The sequence below is a fragment of the Pezoporus occidentalis genome, unplaced genomic scaffold (genome assembly GCF_034315485.1).
Source record: "Pezoporus occidentalis ecotype Australia unplaced genomic scaffold, CSIRO_AGI_Poc_V1 ctg48, whole genome shotgun sequence".
In the NCBI taxonomy this organism is placed as follows: domain Eukaryota; kingdom Metazoa; phylum Chordata; class Aves; order Psittaciformes; family Psittacidae; genus Pezoporus; species Pezoporus occidentalis.
In genome coordinates, this window is record NW_026915813.1 from 2401534 (window position 1) to 2428684 (window position 27151).

At 39.7% G+C, this 27151-nt stretch overlaps 1 long non-coding RNA gene across 1 annotated transcript in view; it reads right to left on the reverse strand.

Annotated features, from left to right (window-relative positions):
• Nucleotides 1-23232: 23232 nt before the first annotated feature.
• The window catches only part of LOC134172834 (uncharacterized), a 29012-nt gene continuing 25093 nt past the window's right edge, over nt 23233-27151 (reverse strand). The window contains exon 3 of the long non-coding RNA XR_009968031.1: nt 23233-23774. This is a non-coding gene — a long non-coding RNA (uncharacterized LOC134172834). The remainder of the gene's footprint in view (nt 23775-27151) is intronic.

A 27151-nucleotide genomic window follows, 5' to 3' on the forward strand; every position in this document is an offset into this window, starting at 1 on the left:
CACCATTGCCAGATTTCATCGAGATTAGATGTGAACCAATAATGTATTTAATTATTATTATAATCACCAATCTGCAATATTGGATGACAAGTAAAACATGACTGAAAGCTTTAACTCGTAATGAAACCTGATTTTGTTAGAGAAAATGGTGCATATATCCTTTTTTTTTCAAAGTATTTGTCTTCTTCAAAAAATACTGACATCTAAATGTTAGCATTTGAACAAAAATATTTTATTCTGGTTTAAGTGTGCACACACACACACACACACACCCCTCCCCCGTGCACACACCCCCAGTCACCCTGTTTTCTGTTACACAATTTACAATGTTTTTAAACAATAATCCAGGCAGGAACAAAGGTTTAGTTGCCTCTAGCACCGTCTGCAGAACCATCACTGAACTTGGTTTTCTGTATCGTGTTTGTTTCTGAAATATGAAAAACTACATTTAACCCAATCACAGATTTAACAGAATCTTCTGTTTTATCAGTGCATTATCTCTTAGTTGATTCTAAGTACATTCTTATTAGCTCAACAAGCATAAAATTATTTTTGCTATAACTGCGGTTAAAGTAGCTTGAGAAAATATTATTACAACTACATGGGGGTAAGAGGAACATAGATGAAAAATTAAGAGCTAAGATTATGTTAAGAAGGATCTTAGATTTTGGTCAGATAAGGATCTTTCTTAAGCCACTTTCCACCACTTTCCACTTATGTGAAAACTAATCTATGATGATGATTTTCTGTGGCCTTAGCTCCTCTCATTCTTCTGTCTACTAAAGATAGGGCTTTGATACCAGATCATCTAATTTCTCCATGGAAATGGGTGCTCCATGATCTCTATAAGTTCTGGACAGACACACACATGACACTGGAAATGTAATTGCATAGATCATACTCAGTGTACTTGAGCGTACTTCTTGTACTTGAATTCAGCTGTGAGATGGTTGACTGTAAAGCAGATAGACATGTAAATCTTCCTGTATAAATCCCACTGACATTTTTTCTGCTTGTGCTGTCTTGGCTTTAACAGGATCAAAGAAGATTCATTAACAACAGAGAAAGACACTTATGTGTTGGCAATCAAAATTTCCTATTAAAAAATGGCGGTAGCTACAGTGTGATTGGAAAAATAGAGTCCCTCTTGTAAGACTTTCATAAAACAAATCAGTATATGTCAATATCTTTTATATATCTACTAATTTGCTCACTGTACATGTAACCATTGGCACAATGCTTTCACCTCAGAAATTGAGAGAGTGTTTTTTTCAAACCCACACAGAAACACCATCAACCGTCATTAGATAAATACTTAAGTAAGGACAGACATATTCTGTTTCTTAACCATATCCCAGGTAACTGCAATGACCTAAAAGCAGCTGCTGGTTGGCTCATCGAAGAACATGAAAATTGTAGCATTTTCTTCCAAGGTTTAATATAGAAACAGCACTGAAGAAATATCCATGTTTTAATAGGTATTACGTCTACACCAGCATATTAAGCATGCATGTAGCTGTTCTGAGTCCATACTACAAAACCTTCTGGCCTTTCAAAAAGAAGTGACCAAATGCAAACTCCCTGCTCTTCCTAGACCTTTGTTAAATTCCAGGTTGAATCTAGGAACTGTTTGTGAAAGTGCTTGCTGAACAGGGCCAAAACTATGCAGGGACTAGATAAATTCTAGCAATTTAACAGTGTGGATGTTGGCGATCCAATATCCAGGAAGCTCCTTGGCTGTTTGATTTATAGTAGAGATGTAACTGGCATTTACTTACATACACTCACCTTTCAATATTTCAGTAGTATTCTTCAGCATAGTGAACACCAGAATCAATCCAAACTGCCCTTTTTCCCAAACTACATAAAAATTACTTCACAATGACCAAAAATCAAGCCACTGCTTAACCATGCAGGACATTTTCCTTGCTCTGAAGTTCAGTGAATAAAATAATCTTTGGCTCTTACATAGGACCATTCATCCAAGCATTTCAAGGAATCTCAGAGGCACTAAATAAAGAAAAAGATTCCTCTGGGAGCAGCTGGAAGACTGTAAAAAGAAAGCAGTTCAAATCATCATAAAAGTTCTTAAAAACAACACAAAACTTGCTTCCAAAACAACTGTTAGGCTCTCATGTTCTCTGTTCTTGTTACTACACTACTTTTGTTTGTTTGGAAATAACAATTCACACTTCCTTCCTTATAATATGCATTTTGTCATCATGCAGGCAAATGTAATACCTTAGTTATTACTTTATACTCTGAAAATTTATTGAACAATTAGGAGGGGAGAGTGTGTAAGACTTTGAGACACTGTCCATCAGTCTGGTATCTGAGCTCACCATGGAGACTTGGAGTGCAGAAGGAGGAAATACTTCACCATCCACTGGTCTGGGGTAGATGAATCTGTTACAGTACCCAGAGGAAGCATTCTGAATAGTACTTATATATGTTCTAATGGAAGATTTTATTGCTAAAATGTTTTATTCTAGCTCTGGACACTGTCAGCCTCCAGTTCAGTCTGATCTTTTGTGGCAGGAAAGACCATGCTTAGATCCTGTTCAGGAAGGCTGAGTTTCCAGTGCCTGGTCATTGACATCAGGGACTGCCTAGATACGTCATTCCTGCAGGAGTTATTGCCTGGGGTTGGGTGGAGGAGCAGGTAATCTCTGAGGGCAGGAGGGAAGGCAGCAAGTAAGCAGCGGTGGCTCATTGCATAGGCCTAGGAAGATTTTCACCTCCGCTCCCAGTGAGGTCATGCCAGCATGTAAGTGGAAGGAGCCTCAGCCCAGACAGCAGAAGCCAGATTTTATTTTCCATTGAAGCTTTTACTTCACAAATCCATAGCAAGTCATCTCCTCATCAGGAGCTTTTCCAAGGAGAGGACCAGAGGTCTGGGTTCTCAGTTTAATGAATGCGTCTGGAGAACTCCAAACACATTTATTCCTGTTTGAGTGGCTTATTTTCTTCCTTTTCCCTCCTTCTCTTCTATAGCAATGTCACTGCTACTGTCCCTCTGTGTATTTTCTTTCTTTTCCCTCCTTCTCTTCTATAGCAATGTCACTGCTGCTGTCCCTTTGTGTGCACATGCACATATTATGTATAGAACCTCTCTTTTGTAGGTCATGTCTCTCTCTTCAGCACTTATCCAAAGACAGAAGCATGCAGGCACACACTGTGCATGCAGGGCTATCTACTCAGCACAAGAAGATGCTCCAATCCAGTCTTGAACAAGGCAGCTCAGGCACCAGGGGCAGCGTATGTGTTCTGGACGATAGTCAGGCAGAATGCCTAAATTCCAAACATGTAATCACATACCGCTTAACCTAGTTATTTTATTTCAGGGAATTATGTTTTACTGGCTTCTGACAGCATTTTCTCTTTCCATCTTGAATGGCTACATAATGCTGTTTAACGTTATTAAAAAAGTAACTTGTTTCTACCTTTCAAATGGCAGAGTTCAATAAGGTGAAGCAAATTCTATCAGTGCAGGCTATAACCAACTCAATAATTTTACTAGTTTGGACAATTTCTTAACAAGGAAAAAAGAATCTGTAAAAGGTTATTTATAACTAACAGTACATTATTAATGAGAAATTAAAAAGGAAAAAAAATCTATGATTTCAAGTTTCATTTAGCTAGCACCAGAAAGTAAATTTCCTGTTCTGATCCTCCTTTTGCCATGATTTTGTCAGCTATTAGTCCTTCAAATGTATGATGCTGTTAATAATTGTTAAAGATTCCTCAGGTTTGTTTTTGTGCCTGAATTTTACAATAATTTTAACAGCAACTGTGCAGTAATTCTTGGTAAGATAAGAACAAAATAGATGAACATTACTATGAGTATTGCAACACACAAAGTAATGCACTACCAGCAACTTACACATTTCACACAGCAAAGAACTAAAGAGTGGGAGTTTTGAACACAGGGCACTGTGAAAGCCAAAGATTAAAAAGGATATAAAGGACTGAGGCAATCTCCCAGAGGATAACTTCTTCGGGTAATCACCAGCTAAGAGGATCTTGACTGGATCTGTTCCTCCCCCATGGATTTGTTAGTGTCTACAGTCAACATCAGTATACTTCTGATTTGAAAGATTCTTTGGGGACCGAAATGTCAAATTTAGCATAAAAATAGACATCATTTGGTAACATGACGTCATAAAATAACTTATGCAGCTAAAAATTGATGCTCTTGAGAGAGAAACTATGAAACTTGATGAATAAAGGCAGAGTAATAGATGATATAAATTCTAGAAGTAGACTTCAAATGTCGTAAGTGAAGGATAAGATTTAACAGGATAAAGTTTTATAGCAACCAACAAGTCTTTAAATGGCCTAAATACTTATGAATCATTTAAAGCAGCTGTGGCCAAGCATGAAGGTTCATTTTTTAGGTTCTGAAACATCTCTGCCACTAACTTTGTATGAAATTTCCTAATCTATAATTGTACTTGCTGAGTCCAACAGGTATGCACTCAAAACTGTTTTTTCCGAAATGCATGTCAGGGAGCCCTGTCTATAACAATCCAGATGGCTCACAGACTAACCAGGCACACACAGATTAAAAAGAGAATACTGACTGAGGCCTATAAAGATTATTAATTATTGTTAGGTGGCGTGACAACACACATCCCTGTCCTAGAATGACCAAAGGTTCTCCTTTGATTCCCTGTGCGGTTTGTCCCATAGGACTCTCCCATGATGGCAGAAGACATTAATGTGACCTGGGCAAAACGAGTGCACTAACTGAGGAAAATCTAGGACTTAATTTAGAAGATAAAAAGAAAAATATCTGCCAGTAGCTTGCAACAGAAAACACAAATTTTTCATGTGATGTTTTATTGTTTGTGGTGTTGGAAGTTGCATACTCATTCTGGTTCAGAGCTCAAGCATAAGGTTAGGTGTGATAAATCTATTCCAAATGGGTGATCACACAGCATGTACCCAAAATAGTCCCAGTTATCACTGACAGCAATTACATTCTGTTACCTTTGGGTGAGAAGGAGGAAGAGGAAGTTATGCAAAAAAGAGCAGTAGAGAGTAGGGGTAAAAATGTTAATTTTCCTTCACTCAGAGTTACATGACCAATATATAAAATCTATCGTATTCAATACACATAGGAACTGGTCACAGTATCAATATACAATTTGAACCTGAGAGGAAAAAGTTCCTTGAGCCCAGAAACCTTCAAAGAATTAAAAAATGTTCCCATACTGTCTTAAAAATATTGTTTACAAATGCAACTAGCATTATCTTTTTTTTCTGTGAAAGCATAAAAAGACCTATCCAATCATATAGCAAAATCATTTAACTTCAGATAGGTACGTGATCATAAGAATTCTTGAATGTAAAAGTCTTGCATTCAAGTCATTACTTTTACTAGCTTGTGGTGGGCTGCTCTCAGTGACTCTTGCTGGAGCTAATTCCACTTAAAAGAAAACTAAATAACCCCTGCATCGGAGAACTGAACCTTGCTTTGTACCTTCCCATGTGAGTACAAGTTAGTTATTTTTCCACAGCTGGTAAGTCTCTGTCAGATCATGACACAAACATAATCAAAACTCAAAACATTTCAAAGTTTGTTTGTTTTCTCTCTCTCTTTTTTTTTTCTTAGAGAGAGAAAAATTTCTTTTAAAAGTATTTTTAAAATAGTCCCAACAACTTTTAACCAACATGGCTCTCAAAATGAAAGGATACATTTTAGTGGAGTTTAACCACAGTCACTGATGGGAAAGGCAGTGTCACTAAATTAACTGGTCTTGCAAATAATGCAATTGTTAAAAGAAATAATCTTCCAAAAATCCTGGGTAAGATGGAAAAAAATACCAATAACTAAGAAACAGTAGGGAGGGGGAGGAGGAGAGAATGGTGACTTACATGAAACTGAGGAAACATTTGCCATGTATGAAATAAGGTGAGGAAAAAAAAAGTAGGGAGTTTCCTACTTACGCCTGCAGTGAATGCAATAATACAGTATTGCAGTGCTGAGGCTGAGAACTTCATTTTCACTTCAGGTATAGAAAAGAGTTACTTTGGAGTGTTATTATTCCCAAATCTCTCAGGAGGACTGTGGCAGACATGACTGGGCCCACAATCTTGAATGCCATTATTTGAATCTGTCTTTTCTGTGTCACACTAGTTTGAGTGTATATAGTGTATTACCTTTAATTAATTGAGTGTTTATGTGTTAAAAAGTTATTCACTTGTGCACAGAGTGATTTGCCAGGATTTATGATGGGAACATTTTATAACAGCGGCGTGTGTTTCCCTACAATTTGTATAGGTTCATTCATTATAATTTTTCCTGATGTTTTGCCTACCATATTATTAACTTCCCCAAAGCAATGAAATAGCAGCTTGTCTTCTCACAGCAGAGAAACGAGAGGAATAATTATGAATGTGGAAATCCCAGTGAAAACATGCTTCTATTGAAAGGGCCTAGTGGTCCAAATAGAAGCCTGCTGGATTTATGAAGTCTATAAAAAAAGCAAATATACAGAAAAACAGATGCTTTTTTTTCTTCAAAAAATCTTGGAAGTCTTGCACTCAGGAAAAAAAGGGGGGGGAAGGGAGGAGGAGGAGAGAATGTTACATTTATCATAAAATCACAGAATCATTTAGGTTGGAAAAGACCTTTAAGATCATCAAATTCAACCGTTAACCCAGCACTGCCAAGTCCACCACTAAACCATGTCCTTAACATGGTTTAAGCCACTATTAACAAAAATTTATATTTTACTATAGGCTATGGAGTCTGAATAAATCATCACAGTTTCAGGTCCTTGCCATGTATAACTATTTAATCATTTGGAAGTGTTCTTTTCAAAATGTAAGAGTTTGTGAGCATAGTCTTTGATTTGTTACCCCTTCAGTAGCAAAATCACCTTTGCTTCAAAGGGATAGCTCTTTAGGGTTCTTTGCATGTAAGAATTTACAATAATGGGAAAATGAATAGCATTCACTGATGGTGGTAGGGGAATCATTTTTTTTCCAGGCTGTCAGTAAGGAGGTAGGGGGAAAGCCTGTGAAATCAATTCCAGAAAGTGTTGTGGATCACTGGTTATTTTACAAAGATCCAAAGTTGACAGGACCACCACAGTCATTTGTGTTTATTGTTCAAGAGGGTGCTTTTTTGGACCATCCCTAGCAAAAACCAACCTCATTTAAGAAAAAAGAAAAGGGGGGTCACGGGGACCAAAAAAGAAGTGGGAGGCAGTGTAAGCAACGAGCCTGCTCTGAGCCTTGCTCTAGGATAGCTTTCTCCAGCACTGCCCCGGCCCTACTCCTCTCTTAGGTACTTTGTATTATTACATGTGCACTCTTCATTGTTATTTCTCACAACAACCCGGTCTGCTTCTGCACTCTGTCGTCCGGGTGGCCACTCATAAAAAATGTGATTTACATTCTTGTTTCACTCTCGCCACCTTTTAACTTCCTGTTGCTTCTGCAGCTCATGCTTTGCTTGCCTTTTCTGTTCTTTTAATTTGAAAACTGAATTTATGTACATTTCATGTTGTTTATTTTTCATGTTTACACATTCAGCAGAGGAAAAAATAGATCGCTGTCATCAGAATTGTGCTAGATTTCTTTTAAAATGAATTTATGTATAATAAATGCTTCAAAACAATGAAAAAAAAAGAATTTGCTAAAAGGGCAAAATAATTCCAAGATTAAAAAAAAAATTATCTCAAAGCTTCCCATCACATTCCAAAATTTTTCACACATAAAAATAATTACGCCAAAAGCATTACTACACTTCAGCAGCATCCATTCCAATGGGTTGAAACTGTTCTGAGTAAAACGATACAAGAAAGCTAAAGACTGGAGGAGCCACATGGTGACAGTGGCATTCATAGATGAAGTCGTGGAGCTTGAAAGCATGTGCTCACCTTTTGCCAGGATCAAACCTCGAATGGCTGAACACAAGTCCTTTGAAAAAGTTAAGAAAATTTACCCCTACTGAGGAGCTGCCCCTGTGAATAAAAGGGTCATTTTGTGCTAATTCAGTTCCACTCAGCAGCAAATGCTGAGCAGGAAGATCTGTCATCAAGTAGAAGCCCTCTGACTGCCTATACATTTTTTGCTTTAAATCTCACAGATTCTCATAAAAGGAGGCCCATCCTGAGTTCTCACTGGAGACTACTAGAAGTAGCCCTTAGCTTTGGTAGAAACAGCCAGCAGCTATGGCTGTTTGTTCTTTATTCCCCTGTCTGCCTTAAATTCAGATCATGTTTTCTCTATTAAGGGTAAGGAAAGAAAAGTGATTAACTGGAAGAACATATGAACAAGTGAATAGTTCAGAGTTCAAGTATGCACCCAAGATTAGGCTGCTCCCCTGAAATTTATCTAAATTTATCTGATTTTCCAGAGCTAAAGAATCATGCCCCCTGTCTTCCAAATGGCAGAGTGATCCTCTTCTTTCCCCACTCCCCAGAGGCAGTCTATTGTCTTACCTTAACATTTCATTCTAAGGGGTAAAGAAGTCCAACGCCATCAGTCTTCCAGGCACACATCTTTTAACTGTACTGTACTTTTCATCTAACCTCAGTACTAGCAGAACAAGAGCACAGGGCCTGCAGAATGCAGGTATCTGACAAGATTCAGGAAGGTGATGATGCCAGATCTGCTCCACACGTACCGTACAAATGTTTCAGTATTCTCACCTCACTATTACTTCTCTGTAAGATGGTGAAAAAGAAGTTGCCTATTTCAGAACACAACATCAACTAACTTTGCCGTAAGGGCCATGCCATGAGCTCAGGGCTGGCAGACGGCAACTTCTGGCTTCTCATCCAAGTACTGTCACTGAGGTACAGGACACTGGAGTAGTAAATTAAACCCCTCTGCCTCACCCATCTCCAGGTGTAAGATAGAGTTGCCTACATATCACAACTGTTTGAAAATTAGTTACTTTTGGGAGTGGAGGGAGAGAGAGTTATACAGGTGATAACAGTTATTCCTTTCTAATAGGAAGACATGGAGAAAAGTGCTACAAATCCAGGAAGAGAAAACTTTAAATATTTTTAAAATATCAATAACAATAATATCATTTGCATAACTTAAAATACATCTAGGCAATTAAAATTAAATTAACTTAGTCTTATGTTTACTTTGTAAAATAATGACTGTAGAGATTCTTGCATAAAACTATATCATAAATTATTAAAATTAAGTAATAATATTCACTCCCATGCAGTGTGGCTAATATAACAGTTATGTTCATTTGCATTATATCAAATGACTTGTTGGACATTAGCTTCTACTTTGAGATGCAGAGAGACCATAAAGAAATATTGGGGAGGGAGAATAAGAATCAGCATTCTAACAGTCTGTCTGTGAAAATCAAGGCAAGAGGAGACAAAGAGATTTAAATGTAACCAGACATAGTATATAAAGGAGTTTTAAAGCAAGCTCAGGTTTGCCTACCTCCTGCCCAACCTTCTTAGCTCTAGAACAACCTCAGTACAAAATGTTAGTGCTGCTAAACTACTAAATTTGAACCTTAGCTAGTATATTTGTGTTATGTTGCACTTCTGCAAAACAGTGAGTGTCATTTAAAGGACTTTCTGTAAGTCAAAGCACAGCAAGTATATACACTTACATCCATAAGCCAGGGAACAAGGGCTCTCACTTACAAAATAGTCATTGGGCTTCAAGACAGAGAAAAATAAGTGAAGTCTTCACAAGGATACTAAAAGATTTATAAAATCATGTAGGAGAGAAAGGAAAAACATTCAGAATCTCTCCATGGAGAAAAAGAAAAAAGAAAAATAAGCAGAAGCAGCAAGTTCAGTGGTTATCACGACTAAAATGAACTTTTTCTTCTCTGCTTTGAAAAACCTTCAAATACAACAAATATTCCTCAAACTGAAACCTCTTTGATTTTAAATGTTTCCCAGTGTCTTTCTTAAGTGTTTTGTTTTAAATGATGAAGTTTTAATAAATAGTGGACACATAATAAGCTTTTGTGGGATTTGGACTTTATCCCACAAGTGAGAGGAAGACCTCATAACTCAAAGAGTGATGAAGCCGCAAGAGAGTTATGAAGGTTTTTCCGCACTAGTGGGATTAATTCCATATTCCACAGATGCCCATTATATAGAGGTTCTCTGTTTATACTGCAAGGAGGTAAAAAGCTTTTTTTTTTTTTTTATTAGATTAAAATGTCAGGGTTGAATATAAATGTCTTAGTCAGAAGAGTAAAGAACAGCTGCTTTGTGGTGTCACAAAACATCCTGAACACAGTGGCTGAGTTAGGGGAGAGACATGCATTGAAATTATTTTGTGTAGCAAGCAAGCATCGCTGCAGATCACTTGCTACATGTTACAGTGTTCTCACTTTCTGCAATGGGGAAAGGAACCCCTCTCTTTTGAAGAGATTTTGTGAATTAGTTTTCTTCCTTAATCCCAGCATTCAAGACATACAATGGCCCTGTTTCTACTGCTCTTGGGCTTTGCTTCTTCATGAATTTGAAGGAGGTCTTCCCAATACACCAAGATCACTGACAAGGGAAAAGGTGAACTTATGCAAAAATAAACAGTTGCACTTAGAAACAAAAAGGAGCTAAAGCCCAGCCCTCTGCAACCCTAGACAACCACTGAAACTCAGCTAAACATGTCCCAGCAGCAACCAGGAGTGTATTCTATATGAAGCAGGGGTGCATTTGCTCAGCATCATGCCTGAAGCGCTGCCTGATCTTATGTTAAGACTACTGTTTTACTCTTATATGCCATTATTTATATCTGGCAATTCTCCTTTCTGTACCAGTGCCTTTGAGGACTAGATATAACCCTCAGCATAAGACAAAATCAAGCTCATGTCCTGATATAATCTGTATTCATGGTGATATTTGCCTTTTAATGAAACATTACATGTCTTAAGAACAGAAAGGGTCCAAAATACCAATTTTAAGAATAGATTTGGGCTTTGATCTTAAGATCATAAACTTCCTTAAGAGACCAGGTTCTTTGCAATACTAAATTGTAAATTAAAACACAAATCATTCACTGTTATTGAAAATCTTCTGTATTTATAACATTCGACAAGACAATTTGGTTTATGTGGGGCATAAGCATTCAAAGTATTTTCTGACTGTATGTATATTTACAGATGTACATTGAAATGTGTAAACCCCACAGCAACAGATCACTGGGTTTCATTCAACATGGGGGAAGCTATCTGCAAACACTGCATCATTCTGCCCAGCTTTTAAATAGCTGGGAAAATCTTTCCTCATTTCTTAAAACCAGTTGCTGCTTATGGGTTCAGCTATTTCAGGATGAAGTTTTGCCATGACCACAAAGCACAGACCTGCAATGAAGACTGGCGTATCAAAATGCTGCCATCTGGCACAGGGCAGCAGAAATACAGATCATCCTCTGGTTAGTGTTGATAGTGCTGGGCAGCTGTGAGAACACACTCTTCTTTAATGCTCCATCTGATGCTCCTTTCAGAGGAGCAGAGACCTCTGCCTGCTGAGGTACCCAAGCTGTGGTCCAGTTCCTGTCACTCCACAAAAAGCTGGTGAACCACAAAAAGCTGGCTCCTTCCCTGCTGTGACATCAAAACAAAACAAAACACCCAAACCAAAAACAAAACCAGAACAGCTGTAAGGGAGTAAATAAAGTCAAGAGAATAAGCTGATGGCAGGATTAGTGCTTTTCAAAAGGGGAACATGTTTCTGTGTGGGTAAAATCTCAGATTTGTACAAAAACACAGCTCCCGCCATGGCCACAACAACTCTGTAAGAGGCAGTGTTCACAGCAAACATCTCTTCCTCATGGGCTATGACCTGTAAGAGAGCCTTTGTGAACTGTACTACCTCATTAAGAAAATACTGGAAACCCCCATGCTGTGCTGAGACTTGCAACACGTATGCCAAGAGGACAAGACACCTGAAAATTGGTGCCAACTGAGGTGGCAACTCAGTCTAGATCTGCGTTAACCACAAGTCTGTAAATCTGAGGTTCTGCTCTGGGTAGGATACAAGGAAAAGATCCCTTTAAAGGTCCCTTTACACTTCTGCTTCTGATGGATCGGTATTTTGAGGTCAAGTATTTTTAAATATTTATTTTTAGTGTTTTAGCATATCTGCTTGCCTGCTTAAAATAGTTTTAAGTATTTTGGGCACAAGAACAGAAACACTCATCATTTTCATGAAGCTCCAGAGTTACCTCCTCATCAATCACAGCAGTGTGGAGAGGTGCTACACGTACAGTTCAGTGGTAGGTTTTTTATACTGCTCTGATACTCTCCATGTCAGAAAGAAGAAAGAAAAAACTAGCAGAATTAGAAGGTGAGACAAAGAAAAAAAGACAACACTTATGATGGCTCATGGACTGGAGCATCAGCAAAGTCCTTCCATTTCTCTCTAAACATTTTATCTCTACTTTTAAGACTAAGTTTTACTATTCTGTCTCAAGAAAGCTAATATTGAGGTTAGTTTGAGAAGGCATCCTTCCATGATTCAACAGATCAGCCATCAGATGGAGAAAACAGATTAGGAACCAAATCAGAAATTAGAAACTGGATTGTGTTCTATCAGCTGTATTTTATGAATGACCACCTACACTCAGGACCCAGGCTCTTCTGGCATGCATTTTTACATGCGAGTAATTCCACAAACTTATGGAGTCGTTCCATTTTTATAGTAACTCTTTGGAAGTCTCTGCTGCATTTTTTCCTACTGGGAGGAGACAAGAGGTGGAAAGTTAGGTGCAAAGAAGTCCACCACAATGAAATCATACCTTCTCAGTATGGAAAGATTTCTACACCTAATTTATGCTTATCCCATCCGTTTTATCCCACACAATCACACTACTTGCTGTATACCTTAGGAGTACTGGGCAGTTGATATCTGAATGTCTGGCTCATCAGGTTAGTCATGCTGGGCACAAAGACTTGGGGAGAGCAAACAGTGATCAGGGTATCCTACGGCAAGAAGGAACAGAGATTAAGAAGACATGTCACCTTTTCTTAAATAGTTCAGGAAGTATCTCCTGCTTCCTAACAAGATTATTCAGAGCTGTAACTCGGAGAGGGAGCAACGTGTTTCTCTTGCCATATAAAACACCCCTGTCAGTACTGGGGGACAAAAACCCAGCATATACCTTTTCTAAAATCTCCTTAATGCTAGTATGGTGCTTTGCCTCCACAGGGAAGCAGGGAGGAGGGTGCAGGAAGATGACATCCCATAGACTGCAATGTCCTCCCTTTGATTGATGTATGTTCTCCCCTGGGGGTATGACTTCAATTCTTTCCTTGAAACCTGAATCAAATGAGACCACAAGCAAATATATTTCCCTGTCAAACATTTCACTTCCTGGAGACAGTTAAGAGCTAATGTGACATACTGTGAACGGTTTATTTTTGCTTTTGAGCCAGCAAATTGCTGTATTGTTTTCCAGGCCCTTAAACTTGGTTTGCATTTGCTGAAAGAAGCATTGCAGACACACTGACTGAGTCCAGTAGGATTTCTAGCACACAGACTGATCCTAAGCATTCAGATGAGGAACTGAAAGATCAGTAAACCAAATTCAGGCCGAAGGCGCATGTGTTCTTCTTTACACAAGACCTCAAAAGAGCAGACTGTGGAGTTTCTTTCATGTCATCAGATTTTCTGCATCATCCAGCCTGCCTTTTAACAAAACTTAAAACTGATGCAATTGGCTGGCTTTTGCATACAGAAAATAGACACTCAGGGAGAATTCTTGCTCTGCTTTTTTGTTGTTCCCTGTCAAAAAAGAAAAAAACAACACTAAAATCATAACCTGCACAGGCCTCACATCCCTTGATGTCTTAACAATGTAGGTGAGAAAACTGGGGCACCAAGCAGTATGTCTGGCTCACAAAGACAAAGGTAATAAATGGCAGAGCCAGGAGTAGACCATGCACTACAGGTAATTGATGGAACCTTAACTGTTAGTTCACTGAAGTAAATGAAATCCAAGTCTCCCTTTGGTATAGAAGGGGAGAAACAGATACTGCAGATCCACCACTGATTTTGCTCCTTTGGGACAGCTTAGAGATCATCACCCACCTTATAACGGTTTAAAGGAGCTTTTCTTCTACCAGCAGGATATAGCTATCCATAGACCCAATGCAGCAGAGCAGCCTGACCAAATAACCATGACAAAGTTTTCAAGTGATTCCTGGATACTGTCAGGGTTACCTGAACATTGCAATGAACAAAAGCAGGTTCCCAGTCCATAAGAAAGAAGCAGGGCTTGTCAGTAGTTGGAGGCAATTAGCCCTGGAAAACATCCACCCAGAACTGCATTTTGACCATTGTTTAGCTGTTGCAGGGTTGAAGAAGGTTGTTATGTGAGACTGCTGTGAAGCTCTGGGGAACACCTCTGATACCGTGTTAATAAGATAATGCTTTGCATTTTTGTAACACTGCTCATTTTACAAGCCTTGATCAGTTAAGCGTCATTAGGCTGCAGTATTTGAAGTGTTTCAGAAACCAGGAAAAGCAGCCCATAAGCCCTCTCCTCATTGCCTTACCCACACTCCTAAAAACAGCACTTCACGCAGTTTCTAAACATTGTATGAAGCAGTCTGCTGTCTGAAGAAGGCTGGGATCATTGTAGGGCATACTGCTCACATAACAGCATCAGAAAAATGCTGAGATGTTACTATTAATTATTGGCACTAATTATTCTGAATTCTGTGGTACTAATGTATATTGAAATTAGCAGAATATGCAAGTTTTTAGCATAGAGGTACCACAACACTACAATGGAGGACAAAACATAGAGTTCAGGGATAAAGTAAAAATTGGCTATTCCACTTTTCTGTGTGACATTCAAGTGTGACAACAAAGACATAAAAAATTCTAGAACCTTTTGGGCTGGTCTTAGTTTTTGGGCAGCATCTCCAGCTTGGCAACACTTTAGCTATTTTTAGTAAAAAGGTCATATGTACATCATTCAAAACAAGCAGACATGAAGAACAAAACTCTATAGAAGGCAGTGAAAATATTACTACTTATACCAGTGCTGAGGCAGTTCAGTGCCACTGAAGATCTTGGAAAACTCTTCAGACAACTTCTCTCTCCTGCAGTCAACAGTTCAAATGCATATCTAGTTCAGACACAATATAGCAAGGGAAGCCTCTTCTTGGTATTGGTAATGCCAATACAAATTTTCCAACACACATGTGCCAACATGCTTCAGACTTTACCTGGGGAAGAGAAGAGGTAATTTGGCCTCTACCATGGTGTAGCCCCTGGCATCTTTGCACCAGCTACCTGCAGCACTAGCTGTGGTATCAGTGGTATTTGCAATGTGGAATACTGCTTGCCACAAAAACCATTGCACTGCTGGCATTTCCCCCACTCTGTCTTCCTGAAGTGCAGACAAGGAGAAATGTCAGAGGCATTTTGGGATACAAAACTGCCTTTTTGGCTACCTTGTTTCTTTGTGTTTGGCTATTCCCCCCCCCCCGCCCCCGTTCTACTTAGTGTTTCTTTCCACTTGCAAGTGGTGTTTTAACACAGGTGGCTCTAGGTGTTCAGCTGCCTTCAGCTGGTAGCTGTCTATTTGGAGAAAAAAAAAATTAGCATACACTTTTCTGAATCAGTGTTGCAACTGTCATACTGCTAATGTTGAATTCCTTGGTGTTTTTGATGGCAGTACCAGAGACTGCTTTAGAACCTCTTCATTTCCTGAAAATACAAAGAGCTTCTTCAAGGTTATCCTGACTTAAAGTTTCTCACTTTAGTTCCGTATCTTTGACTATTTCCCTCTCTTCCAGGGACCATGAATATTATCACATTTCACATCATTTAAGATCTAGTACTGTCAAAGAACGTCACCCACCAGTACATCCGCATTTTGGTAAGTCTGTAAAACATAGAAAGGTGCTGTCCTTGTCTTGAAGAACATTGCAATCTAAAGCATAATGAGAGGCTTTGTAGACATCTCTGCATGAACCATAAACTTTCATTATTGAATGAGGCCTCCTCAAAAGGTACAACTCAAAAGCTGAAGGAAACAGTGGTACAATCACAGGAACAGACATTTTTCACGTTTATGTATGTTCTAATACAGTCACATAAACTGTTGGAACAAATGGGAGAGAGAAATAGCTTGTGTGATGTGTCCAAATAAATTATAGCTAAAATTATTTTTAATCTTTCCCTGGTTCCCAGATGTCTGAAAATTTTTATGGATCTTAAATATTTCCTTGAAGTGATGCAGATATCAGATTCTATATGTTAAAATTCTTAGCCAGCCAGGACAATATCATCACTTGCCCAGCAAAAGTACATGTATCTTCAGGTCTAACACACAAATAAAATATTTATATGGTTTCTATTAATATAGTAAACTGACAGACACAGATATACACATTTGATGTCTTCACACAAGAGCATTCAATAACAGCCTAATCTTTTAATCCTGAACTCCAATGTCCAGGTGAGTCAGGTGAGTGTTTCTTTTGTGATTCCTAAATTATGATTCAGTAACTACTGATGTAAGAGTAGCAATGGGAAGTTCAGAAATCCTATGATGTATAAACTGTGCCAGTAACACAGCAGTGCTCCTGACATCTCTACAATATAATGGGAAGTACACATAACACCAAATTAACCTCTTAGTATTTTCGTGAGCAGAAAAGGATTTAATTAAGGAAGTCAAGATTCCCTTCCAGTTCCTTCTTCCAATAAATACGTTCAGACTTCGATCTTTGACCTTTATTCGTAAAATTAATTCTACATCATATTTCTGCATACAGCTCTCTAAGGAGAATCAAGTTTACACTTCCCTCCCAATCCAAACCATAACAGCGCTTAATTAGGTGATAATTTATGTAGTACTTAGCATGAACTTTTGACACTAGCTGAAGTAGGCAGCATGAGTGTACATATGTTATCACCTGACTACATCAAGCAACAGAGCCTATGCACTGGTCAGGTATCTTGGGCTTTATAAGGTATCAAGTAACATTTATAACCCTGTTGTACCTAAATTTCTAATAGGTTGGATCTGTCTCCAGTGTACATTAATATATATGCCTGTGTGTACTTAAAGCATTGATAGTAAGAACTTCAAAACAACTAGCAAATATGGGAAACAGATGTCAAGACAATCAGCAGCAAGGCTGCCCAAAATTTTGTACCTCCGCTCAGTTTTAGGGAAAGTACACAGCTGACAAATATTTCATTTTTGCCTACCTAATAAAGAAGGACTACAGAGCCCTGGGGGAGGTGGTTAGGGGCTCTGGAGCTCAGATAGTCTTTTCTTCAATTCTCCAGGATACAGGGGAGGAACTAAAAAGCTAGGAGGATTAGCCAGGTTAATAAATGGTTAAAAGGGTGTGTCATAGTCAGGGGTTTGGGTATCTTGAACACGGGACCCAAGCTTGTAGGCCAGGTCTAGTGGGGGCTGGTGGAGCTGGTCTGATAAAGAAGGGAAAGAGCAGTTTTGGTAGGAGGCTTGCCAGACTGGTCAAGGAGGCTTTAAACTAGCTGTGTTGGGGGAGGGGGGCATCATTCCATACCAACACACCCAGTCAGTTGCCAGAACCTATAATAAATGCTCGGAGCAATGTAGAGATATCCCAGCCGCTCCAGCCAATGAGCCGGCTTCAGTTGGAGCTCAGCTCAGATGCCTCTATACAAATGCCCGTAGCATGGGGAACAAACAAGAGGAATTAGAGATGTGTGCACGTCTACGGGGGTATGATATAATAGGCATCACAGAAACACGGTGGGATGGCTCCTATGACTGGAGTGTTGGAATGGAAGGTTACAGGCTCTTTAGAAAAGACCGGCCCGGCAGATGGGGAAGAGGAGTTGCCCTTTATGTTAGGGATAGGCTGGAGAGTATGGAACTCTGTCTGGGGACAGCTGAGCAGTCCACAGAGAGTTTGTGGGTCAGGGTTAAAGGGAAAATAGCTATGGGAGACATTACTGTGGGGATCTGTTACAGACCGCCTGATCAAGGAGAACCTGCAGATGAAGCACTCTGTAGACAGATAGGAAAAGCCTCACGCTCGCAGGCCCTTTTTTTCATGGGTGACTTCAACCACCCTGACATCTGTTGGAAGGACGGTACGGCCCGACACAAGCAATCCAGGAGGTTCCTCGGTTGTGTGGAAAACAACTTCCTTCTGCAAGTAACAGAGGAGCCTACAAGGAGAGGTGCCATGCTTGACGTCGTGCTCACCAACAGGGAAGGGCTCGTTGGAAATGTGACGCTCCAGGGCAGCCTTGGATGCAGCGATCATGAGATGCTCAAATTTGAGATCCTCAGGACAGTGAGAAGAGCGTGCAGCAAGCTCACTGCCCTCAAAAGAGCAGACTTTGGCCTCTTCAGGAACCTGCTTAGGAAGGCTCCAAGGGATACAGACCTAGAGGGCAGAGGGGCCCAAGACTGTTGGTCGGTATTCAAGGATCACCTGCTACAAGCTCAGGAGTGTTGCATCCCAACTAGAAGGATGTGCAGCAGGAGGACCAGGAGACCTCCTTGGATGGATAAGGAGCTCCTGAGGAAAATTCAAATGACAAAAGAGGCTTATAAAAGGTGGAAGCAAGGACAGGTGGCCTGGGAAGAGTACAGGGATGTTGTCTGGGAAGCTAGGGACCAGGTTAGGAAAGCTAAGGCTCAGTTAGAATTAAACTTGGCTAGGGATGGAGGAGCTGGTGAATGAAGCTGCTAAGTCACTGGCCATCATATTTGAAAAATCATGGCAGTCAGGTGACGTTCCCAATGACTGGAAAAAGGGAAATATAACCCCGTTTTTCAAGAAGGGGAAAATGGATGACCCAGCGAATTACAGACCAGTCAGTCTCACCTCTGTGCCTGGCAAAATCTTGGAGCAGATTCTCCTGGAAGGCATGCTAAGGCACATGAAAAACAACAAGGTGCTTGGTGACAGCCAGCATGGCTTCACTAAGGGGAAATCCTGCCTGACCAATTTGGTGGCCTTCTATGATGGGGCTACAGAACTGATGGACAGGGGTAGAGCAGTTCATGTCATCTACCTGGACTTGTGTAAAGCCTTCGACACAGTCCCACACAACATCCTTGTCTCTAAACTGGAGAGACATCAATTTGATGGATGGACCACTCGGTGGATAAAGAACTGGCTGGATGGCTGCACACAAAGAGTTGTGGTCAATGGCTCAATGTCTGGCTGGAGACCAGTAACGAGTGGTGTCCCTCAGGGATTGGTGTTGGGACCGGTCTTCTTTAACATCTTCATCGCTGACATGGACAGTGGGATTGAGTGCGCCTTCAGCAAGTTTGCCAATGACACCAAGCTGTGTGGTCTGGTTGATACCCTGGAGGGAAGGAATGCCATCCAGAGGGACCTCGACAAGCTTGTGAGGTGGGCTGATGTCAACCTCATGAAGTTCAACCATGCCAAGTGCAAGGTCCTACACCTGGGTTGGAGCAATCCCAGGCACAGCTACAGGTTGGGCAGAGAAGAGATTCAGAGCAGCCCTGCAGAGAAGGACTTGGGGGTGTTGGCTGATGAGAAAATGAACATGAGCCGGCTTCAGTGTGCGCTCGCAGCCCAGAAAGCCAACCGTATCCTGGGCTGCATCAAAAGGAGCGTGACCAGCAGGTCGAAGGAGGTGATCCTGCCCCTTTACTCTGCTCTCGTGAGACCTCACCTGGAGTATTGTGTGCAGTTCTGGTGTCCTCAACATAAAAAGGACATGGAACTGTTGGAACAAGTCTAGAGAAGGGCCACGAGGATGATCAGGGGACTGGAGCACCTCCTGTATGAAGACAGGCTGAGAAAGTTGGAGCTGTCCAGCCTGGAGAAGAGAAGGCTGCGTGGAGACCTCCTAGCAGCCTTCCAGTATCTGAAGGGGGCCTATAGGGATGCTGGGGAGGGACTCTTCATTAGAGACTGTAGTGAAAGGAGAAGGAATAATGTGTTAAAACTTAAACAGGGGAAGTTTAGTTTGGATATAAGGAGGAAATTCTTTCCTGTTAGAATGATGAGGCACTGGAATGGGTTGCCCAGGGAGGTTGTGAATGCTCCATCCGTGGCGGTGTTCAAGACCAGGTTGGACGAGGCCTTGGGTGATATGATGTAGCTTGAGGTGTCCCTGCCCATGGCAGGGGGGTTGGAACTAGATGATCTTAAGGTCCTTTCCAACCCTAACTATTCTATGATTCTATGATTCTAAATGTGGAATTGAGCTCTTTTCCTTCCAAAGTTAAACTATGAGTAATTATATTAATCTGACCTGTTACTGTAAGTGTAGAGACTATTTTTGTGCAAGGTTTTTTTCCCTACCCACAGGGTCTTGCTATTCTATTACCCTGAATAGTAACATTTTGATGTAGCTGCTATCTTTTCTAAATGGTCAGATGACTGAGCACAGTTAGTTAATTTTGCTTTGGTCAGTCTAAGCCTGGTAAGAAAATAGACATTAACTTACAGATTGTCTTTTTTGAGCAGCTCTAATAAACATGTGATATTACATCCCTGGTTTGGAAAGAAAGATGCTGAGTTACTTGGAACATGTCTAAATAAAGATTTGTTCATCCATTGTACTATGTGCTTATCAATCTTTCTCACTGTGACAAGTCGGAAACAGTACTGTCATAAATGGATTTTCAATCACATGGACTACTCTGAACAATGTAATTTTTCACAGTCATGCAAGTTTATAATAGAAGTCAGGCCTTCTGACTGCCAGGTAGAAAAGTCTCTAGACCACCAGAGAACGAAGAAAGATGAGCATGCAAACTGTCTCAAAAGAAGAGTTTATCTCTATAACCCTCTTTTCTATTTATATTCTTTACTTCTCTCTACCTTGCAGCAATTAGTGATATCTCACCCAGTCTGTGAAAATAAAATCAGATGTTACAGAACCTGTTGAGAATGTTATGCAATCATGTTTCAGAAATATTTAAAATTAAATGAACAAATGCTAAATAAATATATTCTATTTTGCTTTAAATTTATTTCTTAGGTTTCTTACATCAATTATTATATTCTTATTTACATTTACTTATAGCCCAATGTTGTTTATGAGAAAAGTAGAGACATTGTAGTCCTTTGCCCTGTTTATTGTGAATTCCAGAAATTTCTTTACAATACCAAGGAAATAAAATATCCACTCTACTTCTGTGTTCTGCTCAATTATACCAGCATGGCCATCTCCAATTACCATTTTGTCACTATTGCTTGTTACACAGACACTTAGGTCAGCTTCTATAAAGCTATTGCCATCTTGAAAAAGTCTGAAATATAGTAAGACAAAAATGTAACTGAGGTGTTTAGAAAGTCCACATAATATGAAGGCATCTTTTCTAAAATGGTTTTAAGTGTGGGTAAAACATCAGCACTCCTCTAGTAGAATTTAAACGTACGGAAGGCCTACGCACTGCTTATAAGTAATAAATAATAAATAATTCCATTTTATAGTAAAAAATTATTAATTTAAATGTACTCTAAAATTTTTAACAGTCTTCACTAGACATCTATTTACAGGTAAGCTGCTACTTCTCCCCTGTAGTGTTTTTAAGCACATGATACTTAAGCACCTGTATTTTTGGTAGCTAAACCAAAATTGAGTCCAAATGCAAATTAAATTAGGTTAACACAAATTGTAATGCTGCACAGGTTTTTGCATTAGCAAATAGAGCTGTTGGTTATGAAATAACTGAGCTTATCTGTCATTTTATCAACAGCAAGAAACACTGAGTTTGCAGACTTTTGCCACAAGTGAAGTGTTTCACAGTAAGTAATCAGTTTTTGAAAAAGGAAAACTATAAAGTACAAAAGTGAAACCTCTCTTTCCGTGTATGGACTTCACTGAATTACTTTCACCAACAAAAGCAGCAGAATGAATGGGAGATAACCTTGGGAAAGGGCTTGACTGACAGACACCTGATACTGATTCTGAAGTTCCTGCAAATCCATTCCTGCTCCAGACTACCTCTAACAGGGTCTGTCCCTCCAACACCTTGCAGTCAGCACAGTCTTTCGCAGCAGTACAGAATGATGCCATACTGTTTTGAAGCCAAAATATATCCTTGTTCCAGAAGGCTGAGTAATTTTAAAAGATGTAGGGCATTAATTAATCCCAGCATGTGTATTTGAGAAAGTCACTAATATCTCTTACTGTATCCTCTTCTTTGCAACTCACAAATTATTCAAAGGACTAACAATCTGAAGCTGTCACACACCACAAGTCCCTGTCAAGTTGTCTCCCAGCCTGATTTGGTTTGCTCTGTTTGGTTACTAACCAAATGCAAAAGGGGAATGTAGCTCCTGAACAAATGCACAGCAGAGCAGACATTCCTAGGTTATTTTAGAGAATTATTCTTGAAGCTGATTCTAATTTTGTACAGAATCTATGAACGGGAGGACAGAGGCTTAACTTTTTTCACCAGCTATCAGTTGTCAGCATCTCTTCCTCATACAGCCCAGCTGAGCTTATTCCTGGGTCTAGACACACAGTCTGAACCTTCAGCTGGATCCCACCGTAAAAAAAAAAGAAATAAAAAATACCAGCTACTGTGAAGAGCATTGAGAAGCAACAGCTAGTTTATATTCTGTCTACAGTTTAGCATATGACCACAAAGCATGTCATTCCAGGGGGCTCAAGTCAAAGCAAAATGTTTAAGCTTCTTCACTGCAGAACTTCATGCACGGCCAGGGAAAACAGAGAACAACAACTTTCCACAGTGTTTAGCTGCTTTGCTTGTGCTTCTATGATACAGAGGCCAAATGTACAGTAATTTTAACTGAATCAAATCCAAGACTTGTCTAAGTGTATCCACTGAAAATGAAACCCACCTTGGGGAGAAAGAAGAAATGGCAGGGTAGTGAAAACATCTTATGCCTTAAGGAAAAGCATAGCGAAGTAGTAGCAACTCATGCTTGCTTTCAAAATAATAACGAGGGCTATTATTTACCAGACAGAAGAGACCTTTCTCCTTTCACTGTAACTCTGGTGCCAGCAGACAGGGTAAGTATTCTGAGGGAAAAACAGGAGAGAGTATTCAAGAGGATGCTGGTAGGACAGGAAGCAAGAGTGAGAGATTCTCTTTCTCCTCCTGGAATGGAAAGGATGATTTATCATAGGCAACTAAAGGAGAAAAACAGTGTATGCCAGCAAAGAGCAAACTGCAGAACTTCTGGCAATAGAAGGAATATTTAATCCATAATACTAATGGCTTTATTTTAGCTTCTAAACTTACCCTTGTTGTTCTACAAATTTATATAAAAATCATATAAATGATATTATGGATCTGTGGTCAAAATTCCCCTTGAGCCTACTTGTCCATTCCCAAACTTAAAAAAAATAGCTATGAAGCAACATGTAAAGCACACTTATTTTCCAACATTTGTCTAATGAGTGGACAGAGTATATTACTCCCTCAAAGCATCACCTCCCATGAGTTATGTCTTCTTCCATTTAACTTTTTTTTCTTTTTTATTTTTAGTGAGGAAGGTTTAAAGGTGACAGACATGTTCTTCTTTACCTCTCCTTTGCCAAACCCTCTTGCTCTTTGCCACCTTCTCTTGCAGGAGACTCACATTGTTTTCAGTTCATCTCTTCTGTCCCCTCCAGGGAGGGGAAAGGTGGAAGGGGGAGAAAAAGCTTCCTTTATTACCTCTTTTCCTAGATCAGTTGGCTTGGCTGATAATGGCATAGAAGCATATGCCATGAATCACTGCAGCGTTCACACATTCCAATGCCTGTAAGGATGGAAGTGTCCAGTTCCACCACTGTGCACAGTGGTAGAGCTCAGTTGTTGATAAAGGCTCTGATCTGAATTCTGAATACCTGAACAAATGCAAACAAATTTGCACAGGTTCTGCTTTAGTGATAGTGTTAAGTTTTCCCTATGCATTTTCCCCTAATTATATTATTCTAAAAAACACCAAATAGTAAGTCTACATGACATTCTTACCCCCCTTACATGGCATTTCTAATGAAACGTTATTTAAACACTTACCACGTAGTCTTCAGTCCTACAATTTTCAATGTGTTCCGGCTATATTAAACAAACATTGAAGAAAAAGTTGGGCTATGTGCGGGTTTTTTTCCATTTTTAAGTGTTTAATTTGTAATAAACATGTAGTATGCTGCAAATATGTTCAATATATATATATATGGCCCTTTATGTGTTAAGTGTTAAGAATATATTTTTGCATTGCCATAGTTGAGTTTGTCACATTTTCCATTACCAACTTAATTTCAGGGTTTATAACTTCTCCATAAAATGTGCCCTTCAGGAGGAAACTTGACATTTAATTCCCCAGCTGAAGAGGTGGGTTTTTTTTTCCTTTTAAAAATCAGATTAACAAAATAATTGTTTAGCAAACATTTCTTACATCCAGAAATGAAGTGACAAAAAAGCCTTTGAAGCCTGGATTCCCCCTCATAGACTGCATTTAACTGAGCATTTTAATTCTAAACAGAAATAAACACTTTCAGATACCGGCTACTACTGATTAGAGTTTAAAGCCATTTTTTACTCCACCACAAAGCAAGTGAAATAATTCCTGATCCAGATCTTAATCTGTTATAGTACAGTATATGTTCATTGTCTGTCTAGATCAGTACTAATTTAAGCAGTCAAACCTCCTAGCCCAGAACAATAAAAGCTCTTTAATCTTACTAAATTAGAGCTAACAGAATGATGGCAGTTCATCACTGACTGTATGATTGAAATTCTGCTTCATATACCTGTTAGATACTCTGCATCTCATGACAAAAATGTATTCACCACTTTTTCCTCACCTCTAGAAATGTTATAGCAAAAGCATACCACTTACATCTATTTCTGTTCCTAAACAGGATGGAAAATATAGCATGAGACAAACCATACAGAACAAAAGAATAGATGAAATGAAATTAAAAGCTCATTTGGTTTCTTGAGAATATATAAGTAAATAAAAAATATTTATGAATAAAAATATGCTTTCTATAAAACAGGAATAATTTGTGAATGAGTCAAATATCAGAAGTCTAAGCTTATTGCAGCTTTTAGTTTCAGCCAGCGCATGATTACTGCTATTTTTATTAAAATTAAATGGCTTTATTTTCAAATTCTCACACACTGACTGCCAGCAGTTTTCCTCAGTTACAGTTCTTTCCAGATTAATCCATCTCTATATTGCCAAATTTTATGACCTTTATTGCAAGTCACCCAACAAGTGTTTTCTCAAAGTTCATTTTTTCCTGAGCAAAGTAAGACTCTCAGCTTTCATTCTTTCCAAACATAATATTATGGCTCACAACTTGGTTTAAAAAAAAAAAAAGTGATTCAAAAATGCGCTGTCTTTTGAAAGACAAAACAAGTCCTATATTTATTATATCAAAAAATTCCCCAAACTCATGACTTTCCAGACTTGACTAATGATTTGTGAATGCTTTCAGGTTAGCAATACTGCATTATGTGTTCCTTGGATTCCGGTCTGACCACTACACCCAGTAGCTACTTGGTCTTTGATGTTCTTTCCACAAATTTCACCTAAGATTTTCAGGTTTATAACTCAAATTAAATAGCTTTAATTTGACTTGTGTCTTTGTTGTACCTATTTTCTAACTAAACTTTAAAATGGCTTCCAAGCTGTATGGTTGTTCACATGGATTAGTAGGCAGGAACTGTGGATTTTGTCTGTGTTGTGCTTTATCCTATGGCACTAGGTACTGTTTTAAATAGAAAGAAACCATGTTCTCATAGCAGACATGCTAATTACTTTGTGTCATTCTTTCTGTCTCTGGTAGGCTGTTAACAAGTTGCAGATAGTTTTAAAAATATCCATTCTCTATCTTTCTTCCATACCCCATAGCTTTTACATCCTAGCAGAACTGTGATATTCCATTGATCCTGTTTTCATTTTCACATTACAAAGAAATGTTACATATGCGAGCAGAGCTAGGTCTGTGTTTTGCTCATGTGGATAAGTCCATTTTTTCTGGTTTGTCTGGATCACCTTTTAGAATCATAGTATCATAGAATCATAGAATGGTTAGGGTTGGAAAGGACCTTAAGATCATCTAGTTCCAACCCCCCTGCCACGGGCAGGGACACTTCACGCTACATCATATCACCCAAGGCCTCGTCCAACCTGGTCTTGAACACTGCCAGGGATGGAGCATTCACAACCTCCCTGGGCAACCCATTCCAGTGCCTCACCACCCTAACAGGAAAGAATTTCCTTCTTATATCCAATCTAAACTTCCCCTGTTTAAGTTTTAACCCATTAAAGAGTTTTAACCCTTGTCCTTTCACTACAGTCTCTAATGAAGAGTCCCTCCCCATCATCCCTATAGGCCACCTTCAGATACTAGAAGGCTGCTATGAGGTCTCCACGCAGCCTTCTCTTCTCCAGGCTGGACAGCCCCAACTTCCTCAGCCTGTCTTCATACGGGAGGTGCTCCAGTCCCCTGATCATCCTCGTGTCCTCCTCTGGACTTATTCCAACAGTTCCATGTCCTTTTTATGTTGAGGACACCAGAACTGCACACAATACTCCAAGTGAGGTCTCACAAGAGCAGAGTAGAGGGGCAGGATCACCTCCTTCGACCTGCTGGTCATGCTGCTTTTGATGCAACTTCATTCCCCAGCTCCTTCAGGACCCGCGGATGGATTTCATCAGTTCCCATGGACTTGTGCACGTTCAGATTTTTAAGATGGTCTCGAACCAGATCCTCTCCTACAGTGGGCGCAAGGTCTTCATTCCCACAGTCCCTGTGTCTGCCTTCCAAGACTTGGGTGGTGTGGTCAGAGCCTTTGCCAGTGAAGACTGAGGCAAAGAAGTCATTCAGAACCTCAGCCTTCTCCAAGTCCCGTGTAGCCAGTTCTCCTGAGAGCTTCCTGAGGGGGCCTACATTCTCCCTAGTCTGTTTCTTATTTGCTATGTACTTGTAGAATCCCTTCCTGTTATCTTAACATCCCTAGCCAAGTTTAATTCTAACTGGGCCTTAGCTTGCCTAACCTGGTCCCTAGCTTCCCTGACAACATCCCCGTACTCTTCCCAGGCCGCCTGTCGCTGCTTCCACCTTTTATAAGCCTCTTTTGTCATTTGAATTTTCCTCAGGAGCTCCTTATCCATCCAAGGAGGTCTCCTGGCCCTCCTGCTGCACTTCCTTCTAGTTGGGATGCAACACTCCTGAGCTTGCAGCAGGTGATCCTTGAATATCGACCAACA